This window comes from Marmota monax, unplaced genomic scaffold, assembly GCF_021218885.2.
Source record: "Marmota monax isolate L192 unplaced genomic scaffold, Marmota_monax_Labrador192_F-V1.1 WCK01_AAM20220418_F8-fsc00087, whole genome shotgun sequence".
Lineage (NCBI taxonomy): Eukaryota > Metazoa > Chordata > Mammalia > Rodentia > Sciuridae > Marmota > Marmota monax.
Window position 1 is genome coordinate 4,125,877 of NW_026693476.1, and position 15,750 is coordinate 4,141,626.

Below are 15,750 nucleotides of genomic sequence, written 5' to 3' on the forward strand. Positions count from 1 at the left end.
TGAATGGGGCCAAAGATGAAAATAGAAAAAGTTGAGACCTCAGACCAATCTGCATCCAGGAAGTTGGAAGTATCTAGGCAGGGTTTATCTTGTTCAAACACCACAGGGTAAGGGACCACCTAGCATTTGTAACACAGCATGAATCCTGTGCCTCCTCAAATCCCAGCATCAGGAAGGACACCCTTTTTCAGGGTTACACTGGCATGGTGTCAACAGCAATGGGGAGACTTAGTGCTCCACTATCCCTCTTCACCAATCTCCCACTTTCTGTCCTCCCTAGTGTTATCCACACAGGGTATAGGTTCAACATGCCTTTGCCAAAGGAAGAAGTGAAGATATCCTGCAAGTCCAAGCTGGGAAGGAGTACAAGGTGAAAATTTTCAAAGACCCTAGAACGTTATTTCAGTTATTGATACACATTCAGTGGAATATCTGACTGTAGATTTATTTCTGCTTTGCTGGTTTGGGGCTGGAGCAGAAGGGCAGACCTGAGTCAAGCTCTGAATCTACTAAACCCAAGAAACCTTGGAGGAGATCCCACCTCACTCAAGGTGGGCACAGTGGGAATATAAGGGATTGGGTAGGGGCTAGGGTGGACCAGAAGTCTTGCTCACAGTCAGTGTGGGCTTACAGACCTTTTGCAAAATTGATGACAACTGTTTGGACCCTAGAACCAGGAAAAGAAATGCAAGCATCATGTACAGACATATATATTCACCCAAGGGATCAGGGACTCTGGAAAGCTTAAGTTAAGGCCGACAGGGAGTGGGGTGGAGGTATCCTGACCCCTAAAGTCCTCTGCAGAGTGACCCCAAGCCCAACTCGCCCCTACCTGGGAGCCTTCTAGCTGATTCAGGTTCTCAGAGCCGCCGCCCTCTCGCATCAGAAAAGTCCTGGCACCTGACTCTCACAGAGCTCCCCTGGGTGCTCCTTTAGCTCACTCAGACCTGCAGGGAGCAGGTGATGTGCGGGGCACCCTGAGCAACACAGGGCAAACCCAGGACGAAGGAGGAGAAGGAGGCTGGCAAGGCATGGGGCAGGGCGGGGAGATGAGGGGAACTCAGAGCAAGTCCGCCCAGCCCCAGTCTGCTGACCCATCTGCATCGGGGGCTAGCACTCTCTTGGTGCCCCAGAAAATCCCCGTGCGGGCTTTGGGCGCGCTGCCCTTCCGACTCGGATTCGTTTCCCTTTGCCCGCTGGAGGTCTGAATCTTTCCCTGGTTGGTCGGGCCCCCCTCCTGGTAGCTGCGGATCTCCAGTCCCCAGGACCCCCTACAGCCAGGCATCTCCGCCCAGCCACGGCAGGTGCGGGACTGGGGGTGGGGGCGGGGTGGGGAGGGGAGGGGTAGGGTGGGGTGGGGGGGAGGATTTGGAGCGAGTGTGACTCAGGAGACCGGGAGGAGGGGCTAAAAACATTGAAGAAGCCTGTTTCAGCAGCTTCACGCTCCGGCACAGCAGAGAGCGCTGGGAGCCGGAGGGGAGCGCATCGGTGAGTCAGGCTGCCCTGAACCGAGAGGGGTGCAGCGAGGGCGCCGGCGAGGGCGCCGGCGGGCCGGGGTGGCTGGGCTTCCCAGGAGAGTATGCATGGATCCTGGTCTGGCGAGATCTCAGGGGACCTCCCCAAGCTCCCGCGGGCTGAAATGCACCCCCTGAAAATAATGTCCCGAAGTGGGTGTCGGGGCGCGAGACCCTCGGTGGGGAGGCGAGTCCAAGGAAGCACCGCTTACTGTGGTCGTGGAATTCCCAGTCCCAGGAGAGCTGGGAGTCTGGTAGGCACCCCTAGCGCCTGCAGAAGCCGCAAAGCTGTGCTAGGGAGGACTAGCTCGCGGGTTAGAAAAGAACTGCGCTCAAGTGAGAAAGCAAATGAGCACGAAGAGAAGGGATGCGCGCGCTGGCTGCAAGCTGGCGGGGGCTGGCGGACTGGTGGCCAGCGCTGCGGAGGGCGAGTGTACAACACGCGCGGGCTGGGGAATGCGCCAAGTCGGGAAAGTGCTACGTTGCCCCTAGATGAGGGGACGAGACGGGTAGAGCGTGTTAGACTTGGTGAAGGGAATGGAACGTGAGTTTCGGAACTCCTCCGCGTGTTGCGAGAGGAATGGAAGTAGCGATCCTGGGACCCGGGATTGACATAAGAAGCTTGCGCGCCAAACGCAGGGTCCGACGTGCTAAGGCCCTGCACGGAATCTGCTGGATATCCGCAGCTCGAAGTCGCCGAAGTTTAATCCTGCTACTTGGGTCTTACGCTTTATGCTTTACCTCCAAAAGTCTACTGCTAGGTGTGGGAGAAGCTGGCACCCAGGGTTGGGGCGGGCAGCGCCTTGGGTTCAGGAGAAGGCTGTAGAGGAGACAGAGAGGACTTGGGGGTCAGGGAGCTGGAACTTTGAGTCAATGTAAACAAGCAAGCGGCTGAGCTCCATTTGATTACAATGATTACACACACACACACACACACACACAATCTCTGAGATTCTTATGGAAGGTGTTTTCTGCTTGAACTTTCTTGTCTCCTGTGACTTGAGAGATTAAAAAAAAAAAAAAAAAAGAGTCTGCTTGCCAGGCTGGTTTTTCCAAGTAGTTCCAGGCTGGAAGTTGTAACAGTTTGAAGGATAATTTATGGGTGTTTCGTGTATTAAAGTGTATTAGAGCAAAGCCTTTTGGGTGCTGTGGGTATTAAGGAAAACTTAGTGCACGTTCCCAGCTGGAAACCAAAATAGTGCTCTCCTGGGTGTCTCTGCCCCATCTGTCATCTGAAGCCAATGGAAATCCTGGAGAAAAGGCACTTGATTAATTGTCCTGCCTCCATCCTCTGAACAGTGCCAGTCCCCTCCACCCCATACATACATGACCAGTTTCATTCTGCAAATTCAGCAATGGCAGTGAAGGACCCACCAGGAGCTTGTCTCCAGGTCTTCCAACTCTTGAAATTGTCATAAAAGTGTACTGGGCGGGGGTGGGGGGGACTGTTTCTCCTTTTCAAAGCAATACAGAAGGGTAGCAGCTGTTGGTCCCTGCCATCCCTTTTTGCCCTGTGTTTACATTTTTCTAGAATGTCTGAAACTTTCCTTCTCTGCAGAGTCACAAAAGAAAGGCTACATTAGACCTGATGGGTTCCTTCTGTTGAATAAGTCAGGTGTCAACTTGCATGACCTAAATGCTAATTCACAGTGGGCATTATACCCAGAGGTTCAGAGGGGACTTGCAGATGAGGGTGAGAGTAGTCTGGGGGCTGACATTGGCCCAGCCAACAATGACTAGCAGAAGAAATGAATGTCCCTCTTTTTGGTAGTTGGAAGGAGATGGAATTAGTGTCACATTCTGTCACACCGTTACACTGCTCTTTTCTCAACCTTTTTATACATTGTTAAGCCTGAAAGAGAAAATCTATCAGGGGGCACTGCAAATGGGAGACCAAGGTCTCTGAGGGACACTTGATTTGACAGAACTGTAAGAGTACCTCTGAAGATTTTATAGCTAGCAGCTGGAGCCGCTGCTGTCCTTGGGCAGCCATCTTACCCTAAAGTAGACCAGGCTTCCAGAGAGTTGGCGAATTGGGCCTACTCAGGACAATCATCCAGTGCTGATGGCTCTTTCCCTTCTTTTAATGCTTAGCAAGGAAGGAGGCCCTATTGCCTACCCCATTACTCCCCCGCCCCAAGGGCCAGTAGGCCCAAGGTGAGGTTCCACACTACCATTCTTTTTCAGGAAGAAATCTGAAGGGGGCCCAACTGCCGACATCAGCAGGGAGAGTTGGGCATGGCAGGGCAGGGCTAGAGCCTGGGGGAAGTTTCTCATCATTACTAAGATTAAACTGATGAGCAAAATGCCACTTTACTTTTCTTTCTTTCTTTTTTTTTTATTGGTTGTTCAAAACATTACAAAGCTCTTGACATATCATATTTACTTTTCAACGAGTGCTGAGCGGAACTGCACTGGTGGAGCGCACTTCATCAGAGCTTAGAGAAACTACCCAGAGATAGGGCCACTGCTCTTCTCCACTGGGCATGCAGTAGGGCCAAGGCCCAGACCCCAACAGATAGCAACACCAGAGTGAGGCCCAGGGGCCCAGCCATTTACCTTCTGCCAGTGGGAACTCATAGGGACTTCACGGTCCATCGCAGGCCTTGGAGACCTTTGCAGGCAGCAAATACTCTCTACTCTCAAGAAACAACGGAAGGTCTGCTAAGGGTGTGCATCAAATTCCTGGATGTCTGTGAGCATACACGCATGTTCCCAGAAAGTGTCTGTTTCTTTGACTGGCATCTCTAATCTTGCAGACTGCCAGGTGTCAGACTTGGCCAGGCCCAAGAAATCAGTGGAAAGGGGTATCGACTATTAGTTTCGGAGAACACTGTTTGGTGGCATCAGGCAAATAAATGAGAATGAAAGACCCTTCCACAACCCATTCCCTGGGGACCTTGCTTCCTGATAGGAGGGTGAGGGTGACAGTTGAGATCCTGACTCCAAATGGCAGTTAGACGAGGATAACTCCCCCACCCACAGGCCAATGTGCAAATAGAGAAACTGAGGCTGTGGGTCATTGGCCTTTCACTTGGGTGTGCCCCGGCACGGAAATATCCCTGTTTGAACTAAGGAGAATAGACCTTCAGCCACAAAGTTTAACCAAGACCAGAAAAATGAGAACATACCATAGAGGAGAGGGTTTTTTTGTGGTTCAGTATGTTTTCATTGCTCTTCTGTGGGCTACATTACATGCTTTTGAGGAGCTTCTATAGACTGTTAGTCTTAGACTGGAGCTTAACAGGAATCAGATTACAAAGTTGAGATGATCTCTTGATATTTTCCTCCTGTATTTTGGGCAAACTTCCCATGGTGGTTTATATAAACGGGTGGAAAGTCATTGGGGCAACTTGAGCAAGTCACTAAATTACTCAGGAAATCTATGAGACCAGTGGATTGATTTAATATTGTTTCTCCATGGGACCGTTGACATCTCACGGCAATTCTTGGTTAAGTGCGATCAATCTACACAGCACAGAAAGTGTAGTACCTATCCCCATCTCACCTACTAAATGTCAGATGTCATCGTGATAGCCAAGCATGCCCCCATAAAAGGCTAACTGCTTGTTAATTAAAGATACTGCTGCTCCCAGTTGAGAATTCCCTTGAAAATGATCAAAAAAGGCCTTTCTTCTTGGCCTGGTACTAGGTCCCTGAATTGTGATTTCCAAAGTCCAGATCCTGTCAAGTGTCACTCTTTGCCTTCTGTGAGTAGAATTTGACTACAAATAACCCACAGGAAAAAAAAATCCAAAGAGTCTGTGTGTGTGGAGGGGGACTGGGGTATCAGAGCATGGCAGCTTCCTTCTCTGCCATATGCTATTAAAAACACAGGCAGACTGCCTGCCCCGGGAGTCCCCAGCACCAGGAGGAAATCCTCTCCTTTGCTAAATGGATCATATTCTGGCACCAGGAGATCTTTCCCCTGAAGCAGAACCCCACCACGACCCTCAGCCCTGACAGCATTTAATACAACGTGAGTACATATTGATACCAAATAATACAACTGTACCCAAGCTGCAAAATAAATGAGAATCAATACATGACAGTTGATAGAAAAAAATGCTGCACTAGTGGGGTGGTGCTTGCAGCACTGGGTTTATTTTCAAATAGAACAGCTTATGTTATCCTCATCTCTTCCCCCAGAATGTCACTAGGGGACCAAAAGAAAAAGAAAAAGAAAAAACCAGAATCACTTGTTTACTTATAGTGTAAAGGTATGAAGGGAATAATATCTATGGGAGGTATTATAGGAACATGTCCTGGCCGCTCACTCCCAAATCATTAGAAGTAGGAGATGAAAATCAATGCAGGGTCAAGGCTATCAGAGCTTGGAGCTAGTTCCTAGTGGTAATCCTGTCCCTCTGCCAAAAAGAAGAAGGAGGAGGAGGAGGAGGAGGAGGAGGAGGAGGAGGAATGAATGCAGGAGATATAAGGAAGTGCCCAAATGAGGCTGGTCTAATGACAAAAATCTGTGAAGTGGGACTAGCTACAATGCTTTTTGAATTGCCCAAGAGTTTGACCAACCTCTTTCACGTGTGGGAAGTCTTTTTTATTACTAGTAGTATTAGTCAGAGTCAGACAGCCAGAAAACTTCCCTGAAAATTCACCGCTAGGCAAAGCAGCCGGAGAGGTTTTGGCACTGCCTATGTGGCTTCTGCAGGTGGAGAACCCTGCAAGGGGAGGGATCTGGCTATGAGGTCAATGGGAACAAACAGCCTAAATATTGCACAGAAGCCATTCCATGCTGGGCAGTTATGATCCACTACTTTTGGAATCATTTCCCAGTAACCACAGGTATTTGCTATCTGGTACAGACCAACTGATTTTCCTGTTTCCCTTGGCTGTTCCTTCACTAGCAAGGCTTGGTGGTATTTATCTCCTTCCCACTGCATGCTGTTCTTCCATGAGCCCAAGGAGGACTGTCCATTCTGAGGGAAGCCTCCTCAAGAACCCAGCTCTTGCTCAGGGAGGGGGAAGCATTCTGTTCTCAGTTCCTCGTCACTGCGCGGATCACAACCCTAGTTTCTCATAAGGTGACTTGCATTTCTTTCTTGCTCAGCCTGGTGAAATGGCAACCTATTTTTGGATCTGAGCAGACCTGGCTCAGAGATCAGCAGACTGAGGTATACTACCTTGTCATTGTAAACAACCACGTGTCGAACCTCCACAGTGTGTGGGAGATGCCAAGGGGGGCAGGCTCCCTGTGGATGGAGGTGATGTGTCAACCAAAAAAATAAAAATAGAAAAAAAATAGTAAGATTTAAAAAAGGGAGAGGTCATACTGGGTTCTAACTGCCTGAAAGATGCTGGACTAGATAAGTAGGGAGAAAGGAGACAGCATTGCCAGCAGAGCAGAGCAGACACCCAGGTGGGCGGCTCCTGGACCCAGTTCCTTATCTCACAACAAGGCTACAGTAATGCCTACGCTGGCAATCTGACTGTGTGCCACAGGTGAGCTGGTGTGGGCAGAACACTGCGAGGGCTGGGCTAAGAAGGCACCAAACAAACACAAGCTTCCTTACCTGTTGCTTTTCCTTGGTGGGGCTGATCCAAGGGCATTTTCCTTCATGGTCCCTTCACTAAAGGGACCTTGACAACATCTTTGTATGTCTCAGTGTATATAAAACTTTGCTGCATTCAAACAAGAAATCTTTTCTGTTGATACTGAAGTCTTCTCTAGGAACTTACTCACCTCTATTTTGACCTTCTGTAATTAACATTCTCACTTGGATGGAATTTCAGCCCAACGTTTCATCTCCCGAATTATGTTTGCCTCATAACATCCCAGCAAAAGGAGACTTGGGGGGTATTTTGCCTGTAATTTTTTATTTGGGGGGCAAACGTCTCCTCAGACTTTTCTGTCAGCAATGTTAATCAGTGCTCAAGAATGGCAGCTTTCAGAGTGATTTGGTTCTCTTCCCTACACAACAACCCCTCTGTGTCTTTAGAATTGTTGAGTATCTTGCCATGTTGACTAGAAAAGGAAAGAGGGAGGAATTGAAATACTACGGTGACAGGGCACATACTCCCCCAAGACTCAGCCATGGGTGAGCAGCAGCTGTTGAACTGTAAAGAACCCGTGATCCCTGCCCTGCAGAGGAGGTTGGTTCCCCATATAGCAGGCTACCAGGTTGATTTCCTTCTCTCAGTTAGCATTTTTATTAATGCACTAGGGAGTTGGGCCATGCTGGGGAACTCACAATATAATTCTGGATCCTTTTCCTTCTTGAGTTTGCTCAAGAACTCAAACTAAACTTGCTTCAGAGGCTCAGCCGGTCATATGCACAAGCAAGGCCATAGCCTGGTAGGGACAGTGGAAGCTAGAAGTGACATGCCCCATTGAAAGGGGACAGGCCATCCGCTGCTTTGCAGTGTTGTAGGTCTATTGTGGCTGAGTTGACAACTGTTCAAAAGTAAGTCAAAATTTTGAGTTTGAATATGTAATTTCTTTACTTTCAAAACATCAGTTACCGTTCAAACAAAACCTATGTGGGTGATTTTTTTTTTATCTTCTTATCTAAATTAATACTCTTGGAGAAAATTGCCAAGAAATAGCTGAAGAAGTGCTAACTTTGTATGGCCCCAAGAACTCTAAGAAGTGAGAGGCTTGAATGACCAGGAGACCTCTAGGAAAGCTTCCTGTGTGTGTGTGTGTGTGTGTGTGTGTGTCGGGGTGGGGGGATATCTTGCAGGTGGGTAGGATATTCTAGAAGTCTTGGCACCAAATCAGTTGGAACTGCCTTTCAATTCAAGTTGTGCCTTTTATTAACTGTATGACCACATATTCAATCCCAGTAAACCTCAGTTTCTTCATCTAGGAAAGTGAATCAGAATGCTGACTTCAGAAGGCAACTGTGAAGGGGAGGGGAGAAAATGCCAGAAAACCCTTGCTACAATCTGGAATATGTCAAATGCCCAGGAAGCCTTAGCTCTGTGTGCAGTGCTAGTCAGCTGAGAGGGGTTGTGGCCATCCCAGAGGGCAGCAACCTCTGGCCCTTTATTCACACTGCTGTTTTTGAACCTTGCCTACAGCTGTCTCTCAAGGACTTGGGCCTCTTTTGCTTTTTCTGCTGCAGGAAAAGCACAGAAGCCTGGGTTATTTCCTTTCCTGCTTCTCCCCAAGGCCTGTGGCCACTTGCCCGCTTGTCCTCAGAATCCCACCCTTGAAAACCTGACCCGGACCACAGGAGAAAAACACAACCAGTAAGAAGGAGAAGTGCTCTGGGAGGCTGTATAGACATGCACGGCAAATATTTAAAGAATTCTTAGGAATAAAAAAAAAATATATTTGTAAATCTGGATTTTTTCATGAGGACATCACAGGAACATGTTTTCTCAATTATCGTGCACATTGCTTGGAGTGAAGTCACCGAGTCCACGGCTTGTCGGGGCTGACTTACTCTGAGCCCTCTGGTCTGGACTTTATGACCTAAATCAGATTCAGCCAACCCTGCCACTGCCCCTAGTTGTCAAACGAAAATTGTCCCCAAGCCCTAAACCGGGGTGGAGACATATACACTCCCCTGAAAAGCAATCTAATTTCAGGTCCTGGTTGTACTCACCAAAAATTGAGAAAGACACTTCCACTCTTGATGGTGCATTGATAGAGTCCCAAAATCCTTTGCATTTCTCTTTTCCTTTAGAGTTGATTGTTAGATGGTGGCTGTGCACTGCCCATCAGGGCAGATGAATTTGCTAGGTTCCAAAAGCAGAGAAAATAGTTTCTTTTGCAAAAGCACACATCAACTGCCTAAAATATTACCAGTCCGTGCCTGACATCAGCGATTATGTTCTCTGGATGGATTCCTGGATTGACTCTTTTCCAAGCAAATGGCTTCGTCAGATATTTGCAATATTTCTGAAATATTTTATTAGTGATGTCCCCTCACCAGAGGGATGATCCACGGTACACAGTGAGAAAGTGCACCTCAGAAGCAAGATGCTGCCTAGGATCTGCAGTAACTTTTGTTCTGGAAGCATCTGTGACCTCCTCTGTGCAGTGAGACTAATTACTCCCCCATAGATACAGCTATTGTGTGGACTAAGTGGCAAAGATGTATGAAGTGCTGGGTACTAGGCCTGCCACCAAGGAGGCCCTAGCCAGGGAAGCTGCTCTGGTCATCCGTCTTTAATTCCTATTCCTCTTCCTCCTCTTCTTCTTCCTCCGCCTTCCTCTTTTTCTCCTCCTCCTCTCCCATTTCTCCCTCCTTCCCCTCCACCTCTTCCTTCTCCCATTTGCTTTCTCAGTGACTGTTCAACTTCATTACAACTCGGACTTCCCTCCGTGTTTGTATCCCTGAGTTTTGCTTTTCTTTGACAAACTCAGCAAAGAAGAAACAACGATCTGATTTTGTCTTTGGCCCCACTTTCTCCACCCTCTTTCTCCCATTTCTTGTTTGCAGGGCCCTCTTTCTGCAATCCTCTTCCCTACACACGACCATGACAGTGATTGTCCAGGGGGCACAAAGCATCCTTCTCTCTGCTACTAGATTCCGTCACAGGGTTATTGTGGCCTTTCTTGGCCTTGTCACGGAATCTGGATAAATGCTTTGGTGCTAGTGTGGATGCAGTGGCTCCTGTTCCCAGAAGATCATATCCTTTCCCCTCAGTATATTTTTCTAAGGACTGTGGAGCCAAGATATTATTAAAATGTTGATATCATAAAAATTCTAAAGAAGTTCCTGCCCAGTGCAGAGAACTAACAATTTCTGGGGAGTGAGGCTTTGGGCTACCCCATTGTGGAGCGTTTACATTTCTTTCCTGAGTAGCTTCAGGGCTCTTAATGTGACACTAGAACTGACACCTTTAGATAAATCAAGCCCCCATCCTAACTCCAGCCAAGGGGCAGTCTGTCACTGACCTCAGCTGTTCTGTTTCTGGTGGAGGGCACATGAAAGGGTGACCCACACCAAGATTCTACAAAAGGGCCACAAAGGTGACATGGCCCAATTTCCTTGAGAGCCTGGCTAATGTAGCCCTGAAGACAGATCAGTGATGACAGACTGCCTGGCTCTTTGTTCCCAGGGAAGCTTTCGCACCCCCTTCTTCTGTAGCTCTCTGGCTCCCCTGGGGCTCATTCCAACTCTCTTCTAGTAAAATGCCCTCCCTCTGGGCTCCATTTTCACTAAGACTCAAAGAGGATTATTTGTGACATCTCCTCAAATGCTGAATTCCTGCCCAGACCAAACATTGCTCTTTCCAGGCAGTCCCCAATTCTCTATTTGAGGTTGCAGGACAAAGGGACAGAAGGAAAGAAAATGGACCCGGCTTGAAAGGTACTTTCCCCCTCCACAAGACTGTCCTTTCTCCCCTCACCACCCACACACTACTCACTGCAGAGCTAATGTCCCAGACCAGTGCTCTTTTTAAATGACATTTGTAGCCAAGAGAGATGCTTGCATCGTACAAACCCCATCTGAGCAGGTGAATACTGTTTTTTTATTAGTTGTTTTTTAGATATACATGACAGTAAGTGCATTTTGACGTATTATACGTACATGGGTTGCAACCTGTTACAATTTTGATCACATTCTTGTGGTTGAACATGATGTGGAATTGCACTGGTCGTGCATTCATATATGAGCATAGAAAAGTAATGTCTAATTCATTCTACTGTCTTTCTAATTTCCATCCTCCCTCCCTTCCCTTCATTCCCTTTTGTCTAATCCAGTGGACTTCTTTTCTTCCCTCCACCCCCGTGTTGTGTGTTAGCATCTCCACATCAGAAAGAACATTGGGCCTTTGGTTTTGGGGGAATTGTACAGTGTAACTTCTTTTAGGGAAGAATGCGTCATATCTCAAAAAGACAAGAACGGTTAGTCAGAGGAATAGGTGGGAACTATTGAGCCAAGCCTGGGGGAGGCCGAGTGGACTGCTCACCAGTCAGTAAAGAGATGTTCACATTCATTGCCCCTGCACCTGTGTTTTAGTGAAAAGCAAATGCTGACTTGTTGTTTTTTTCTGTGCCCAAAAGGGGAGGAAAAGTGCATTTCCACCCTTTCTTCAACTTGCAATGACAAATGGAATCAGTTACCCCCAGAAGCAACACACCACCCAGAATGTTCCTTAAGCATGAAACGAATGACCTCTCTTTTCATCTGGGTTACAGAGTTGTTTCTGGGCTTCCACAGGCAAAGTGTGAACGCTGGGCGATGTTTTTATTTTTCTTGTTGAAGAGGTCAGACACCAAAGTCTGACTCCAGATTTCATGCCCATGTGTCAGCATCTCTTTATCTTGGAAATGAAAGAAAATATTTTAGGGGTGGGGTTTTTAAGTGCTGTTGTTTTTGAATTTTTCCAAAAAAAAAGAACAAGACGCTTCAGAAAGCAGGGGGATTAATCAAGCAATAAAGCAACAAATACATCTCAAAATATAAATACATCTCTTATAATATGTCAAAATGCACATACCTTCCACTCACTTCAACTTCTTCAATAATTTGGACCGATTACAGAATTTTGACTGGCAACACGGTTGCTTGGAAAATTTCCACAAACCTGTCTGAAGCTATTTCTTTTATGTACTAGGAAAGGTGTTCCACAAGAAAGAAAAACAGTAAGTCAGATGTAGATTATTCCAATTCAACAGCACTTAGATTTAGGGGATGAGGGTGTTTCTCAGAATGACTGGATTGCTATCTGTATGACTTGGGAAAATTACAGAAACTCTGAGCCTCTGCATCCTGATCCACAGAGTGAAAATAAAAATATTTACCTGCATACCTAATTGGGACTTGCACTGAGTATGGCTGATGGCTGGGAAGACACCTGGGGTGTAAATATAGAAGGCTGGATGTGAAGACCTGGACAAGGAGTGGGAGACTCCAGGTGTTCGTCCTGGCTCTGCCCACGGTTGGGAGAGGGACCTTGACAGTCACTTGCCCCAGATGAGTGGCTGCCCATCCCAAATGCTGGAGCAGATGTTGAAGCACTTACAGAAGCCAGGGCAGAAACCAGGTGTTCTGCTGTGGTCGGGATGGAGGCCTGTGCCAGGCGCTGAGCAGGCCCCTGTGAGGCAGCAAGCAGCCAAGGTCACTGTGGAGGCAGCAGGCATGTGCAATGAGACTCATAGGGTTTCTAGGCCCAGAGGCAGCACATGGCAGAGGCAGGCTATAAAATTGGACTCCTAGCACATACTCCTTAGTGCTAAGCTTAAAAGAGGTGACTTTTGCTATGTTGTTCAGTTGTCCAAAACATGGGTATGGTACTCATCTAAGGCAGATATTACAACAATGACAGGATACCTCGTGACACACAGTGCTCCCAATGTCCCTTCACCCTCATGGGTCCACAACATCCTCTGTATCTTCTAGATCATTCTCTTCTTGAATGACCTCATCTTCCCTGGACATGAAATATGACTTAAGGTTCTGGGTGTGTTTCCATTCTCGACCTCTCCCCGGGGCCCCCTGGCTCTTACATTGTCCTGGCATGTCTGCTCGGAGATCTAGAGTGGACTTCTCAAATTTAGAATTTTTGACCTTCAAACTACTCTTTCCCTAGTATTATTTGAGTCTTCCCCATTTTAGATAATGATATAATTATTCTCACAGAATAGTCTAGGAATCATCTTTGATTCTACCTTCCTGCTCGTCTTTCATATTTAGTTCACCAATGAGTTTTTTGCCTTCACCCTCAAAATACGTCCGGAACCCAGTGGCTTCTCACCACCTCCTACTGCCTCTTTTGTGCAAACTGCGGTCACCTCCTTACCTGAATCTCCCCCAGACCTGCCTGCTTCCCCTCTTTTTCGTTGTTGTTAATTACAGATTTTATTCTCTTTCCCATTTACTGCCTCCACTCCTGTTCCCCAGCCTTTAACCCAATGGCAGCCAAAGAGTCCTTTTAAAGATGTCAGTCATGTCGTGGTATTTCCCAGCATGCGACCTCCAATGCCTTTCCACTATACAAGAATAAAATCATATTCTTGCCATGGCTTTCCTTCAGTAGGTCTTCACTAGGATCACTTCTCTCCCATGGGAACTTTGGCAATATCTGGAAACATTTTTGGTTTTCACAAGTTAAAGAGTGCTACTGGCATTTCATGTGTAGAGGCCAGGGACTCAGTAAACATCTTACAATGCACAGAACAGTCCACCACAACAAAGAAATATCTGGCTCCAAATGTCAATAGTGCCGAGAGGGAGGAGCCTGCCTTCAACGATCTGGACCCTGACTCTCTCCAGCATCTTCTATCACTCCTTGGCCTACCATGCAGCCACCAGGCTCACCTCGCTCTGCCTTCAACACACTGCCCTCCCAGCTATCCAAGGGCCTTTTCACCTGCTGCTTCCTCCATCCGGGATACTCCTACCAGACTTGCTCATGGTTAGCTTTTGCTCATCATCACTGAGGTCTCTCAGGTGTTGCCTCTTGATCACCTTAAGATATTTATTTCCACCCTCACAAACCCTGACACTGAACTTCCTCACCCTGCTCGTGTGTTCCATAGTACTTAATTCTATGACTTGTTTTCTTATTTTATTGTATCTTCTACATGGAATGAAGGCAGGGAACCTGTTGGGTTCACCAAGTAGTTCACATAGTAGGAGCTCAGAAAATATTTGTCAGGTGAGTAATTCAACATGTACCTGATAGGTACGGCACAGACATGGCTTACTACAAAGGGGCCAGAAAGGAAGGGCTGCAGGATTCAGCGTCTGGGGGAAGGCATTCTTGGAGGAAGCATGGCACAGGATACAGAGTAAGTTTCTGGAGTTGCTGGTCCCTCCAGACCAGCTGGCCCTAAAGTAGAGCAGGACTTTGGGGACTGGCTTCCTCTCAAGCACATGGGCACCTGGAATGGCCCCCTTAAAGGTTAGAGTCAGCTGTGGACTGGAATATTTAGTAGGGTGGAGAGCCCAGCTAGAGGCCTAGGGATCCAAGATACGATTGGAGAAGAGTCAGGAGAGTGAACAGAAGAAGAACCAGGAAGGAGCAAGCTCAACTTAGGGTGGCTCAGGCCAGGAGTGGAGCCCAGTAGAAAAGAGCCCATATCTTCAGGGAACATCTCTAGGTTAGCTCATCTGGGCAGCAGATGGGGATGGGGGTGCTTCTACCATTGGATCTCCTGAAGCCCAGTAAAGGGGCTATTTGGACCTGGGGGTACTGGGAAGGCAAATAAGGAATAAAATCAAAACCAGGCAGACATTGTGTCCTGTGCAGGCATATTGGCCTATATAGAGTTGGTGGCACATGAGATCATGGTATGAAAAATGCAGTTCTGGAATAGTCTTGATTCTAAAACACTCTGACCCATCATCCCCCATGAATCCTGCATTTCATTGAAAATCAGTCATTTCAGTAAAATCACATATAACGATGGTTAGTACCTGCCAGGTGATGGGTGGGGTTTTCTGCCCCCTCCTTCCAGGTCATCCCTCTGTGCCATTCCTAATAATGATATTGACGTCCAAGTTTTGAGGGAGATGAAATGGGAGAATGGGGATTAGAATCACGTCTCCAAGATTCTGACTCCAAGTGATACAGATTCTGGGGTTTGTAGATCTTGGAGACCCCCCCAATAGAGACATGCCCAACCTCAGGTACGGAGCTGTGGCCTTCCCAACATCTTTTCCAAGGGATAGGGTATGGTCAGGGTCTGTGTCTTTAGGGCCACCTCAGGATAACTACTCATGACTGTGGATCGTCTTGCTGCCTGGATACTTCTGAGGAGTTGTCTACATGAGATCAGCTGGCCAACACCTCATTTTATTAGTCTGTTAATGTAGGTTTAAAGTAGCACACCTCAGAGGTAGCCAGCTTACTCCAACCTACCAAAAACATTATTATGAAAATTTACAAGGTCTAAAGAGTGATATAATGGTGATGAAATTCAGATGAGTTGGATTACCCTTATGTCTAATTTAGCCCTGACTCAGTCTATAAAAATATGGATTTTCCTGCAGACATAGTCTCATAGATGCTGGGCACTGTGTGCCTTGCAGGGCTGGGGCAATGAGGTTGTCTGTCACTCTGCCTCAAAAATTCTAGAACACCCAGGCTGACCATCCATCCCTGAGTCTCTGAACTGCTCACATTTCTTGCTGACTTTTCATTCACAGAACCCATCTGCCAACTTGTCATCTGCCCCGCTTCAACCATTAAGTCCCCTTGTTTATATAGACAGGTTTGATGTCCTCCCACTTCTCCATGAAAACATGATATCTGAACCTTCATTCATACCAAGAAATACATGCATGATAAAGGCTCAGACTGATTGATGCTTATC

At 47.3% G+C, this 15,750-nt stretch overlaps 1 protein-coding gene across 1 annotated transcript in view; it reads left to right on the forward strand.

Annotated features, from left to right (window-relative positions):
• Window positions 1-1,414: 1,414 nt before the first annotated feature.
• Ngf (nerve growth factor) overlaps window positions 1,415-15,750 on the forward strand; it is a 49,057-nt gene continuing 34,721 nt past the window's right edge. The window contains exon 1 of the mRNA XM_046458318.2: window positions 1,415-1,488. The gene's annotated coding sequence lies outside the window, so the exon portion shown is untranslated. The remainder of the gene's footprint in view (window positions 1,489-15,750) is intronic.